Source organism: Macrobrachium nipponense, chromosome 31, assembly GCF_015104395.2.
Source record: "Macrobrachium nipponense isolate FS-2020 chromosome 31, ASM1510439v2, whole genome shotgun sequence".
Taxonomy (NCBI): domain Eukaryota; kingdom Metazoa; phylum Arthropoda; class Malacostraca; order Decapoda; family Palaemonidae; genus Macrobrachium; species Macrobrachium nipponense.
In genome coordinates this window covers 70211863-70214362 of record NC_061093.1, presented here as the reverse complement: position 1 = coordinate 70214362, position 2500 = coordinate 70211863, and positions in this window count along the sequence as shown.

Below are 2500 nucleotides of genomic sequence, written 5' to 3'. Positions count from 1 at the left end.
TATATATATATATATATATATATATATATATATATATATATATATATATATGTATGTATACATATATATATATATATATATATATATATATATATATATATATATATATATATATAATTGAACCAGGCTATTATTGATGGAGTCTGAAAAGGCAAGATAAAGAGTTTAACAGAAACTGTCGAGTCCCCTGCCTTGGTATAATTCAACTTACATGTTCACAAAAGTTTTTTTGGTGTGAAATGTATCAGTTACAAGATATTGCTCTTAGGATATCACGGTTCAATTCAGTTCCTCTGAATAATTGACCCCTCTACCTTATGTCAATATTCCGAGGAATTTTTCAATGTACTGCTTTTCGAAATGCGCAGGTCAGTTGAGAGTTTCTAAAATATGAAAACGGTAATTAAGCATTATTCTACCGTCTTGTTGCTGTGAAGGGCAGCCACTGTTCGTATGTCTGGGTCGTAATGTAATGGGTTTAAAGTGAAAAAAAAAAGCGAATATTCAAGGTGCCAGTGTATGATGCGTATGATAGCATATTAACAATGTTTACGTAATGGTCACATGCCTATGAAAATAAATTCGAGAGGATAGCGCAATAACTGCACCTGTCTCGTTCCATTCTATGCTTCAATATAAAGTTTACATATATATATATATATATATATATATATATATATATATATCTATATATATATATATATATATATATATATATATATATATATATAATATATATATATATATATATATATATATTTTAGTATACATCAATTCTCCACATTTTTTTTTTTTTTTTTTTGAGAGTAGAAGAGTGGGTTGTTAGGTTTGTTGCAACACGTCATTACAATGCATCGGTAGACATAGAAGTTCATAGAAATTTAACGAACAGCTTCATAGAAACAGGTTACGTTCCCAAATCCTACCGATATTATCATTTAAATCCCCCACACAAAATCCCAGGACACGACGACCGATTCAGGACAAATTATTCTGGATTTATTCAGGCCTGTTACAGGATCGTTTCAAATTCGAACGCATTTCATGCGGTTTGCTTAACAATAAACAGAAAATAAAATGACAGAACCCTTATCGAAAGCCACGGTTTTGGTAGAACGTTGAATTATTGTGATCGTCCTATTAAGCTGTGATTTAAATTTTATGAATCTGATGTTTATCTCCGAATATGTTGGTTTCTGTATATATGAGACAAAGTGAGACAGAGCACTGCATAATTTCACTTTTAGCGGGAATAATGAACTTACCGAAAATATTGAGATACTTCAAAGAAATATAAATAAATAAATTATTGCGTAATTACGTTACGTACAAGGACACCAAAAAAACAATAGAAACATACAAACACACACACACACACACACACACACACACACAAATAGAAATAGCCGAATGACTGTCTTCACGGAACTATCACCTTTAATTATATATATATATATATATATATATATATATATATATATATATATATATATATATATATATATATATATATATATATATATATATATATATATATATATATATATATAATCTGCCTTTAAAAAAAAAAGAATATCCCGCTATTTGATTCTTTGTCTGACCTTCCAAGACCCGCATATTATTTTTTTTAAATAATACGTATGGGTGAATTAAAGCAGTGGTTAGTGACCGAAAAATTATTCAATGAAAGCTTTGCCTATTCGACTTGCTTTGTATTATCTGAATTGAGCTTTTCATCAGATATAGTTCGTTGAACTGCGATTACATAAAAAATAAGTAACAATATAAAATAGACAAAAAAAGGGGTGATTTGTGGTTGGAAAATAAATGGACCCAATGAAATCCTTTCAGGATTAAATAAACGTGTATACCGCTTAGAAACAAAGGCATTTTTAATAACTGTATAAAAACAGACTATCGAGCCCAAAAGGATTTTAATTCAAATCGGGTACCACAATCCTTTTGTCTTATTGGAAAAAAAAATGGAAATGGAATTGAATAATCCTGATAGTTACAAAACCGGATCACCGGCCATGATGACATGCACTGGCAGTAGTACGGGTTGCTCTATGAGCAAGAGCCCGTCCTGACATAAGGCCAGCTTAATCTCCAACAATAACAACAACCGATTATCAAATTAAAGCTACTCTTTTTATTTTCTTTCTTTTTAGTAGACGTTTGAGTAATTCATTCGTAATTTTATATCGCCTATTACTCTCCTCATTCGGTTTCTGAGAAGAGTAGACTGATAAAAACAATCATTATTCCTCATGGTGCTGTAAAAATAGCATTAACTATTCATTTATTCAACAAACTATCTGCACGTGTGCAGAAGGGAATCATTTTCCAAATGAGATTGTATCTCATTTAAAAGCGAACGCTTTAAACTCTCTAGTGTCAGAATATTATAGGAAGAAGACTCGTGAAGGACAATCGTGTGAATGATAAATAAAAGAGGACACCTGCTGGGGATTTGCTTTCTTTGGATCTCGGTGTCCTT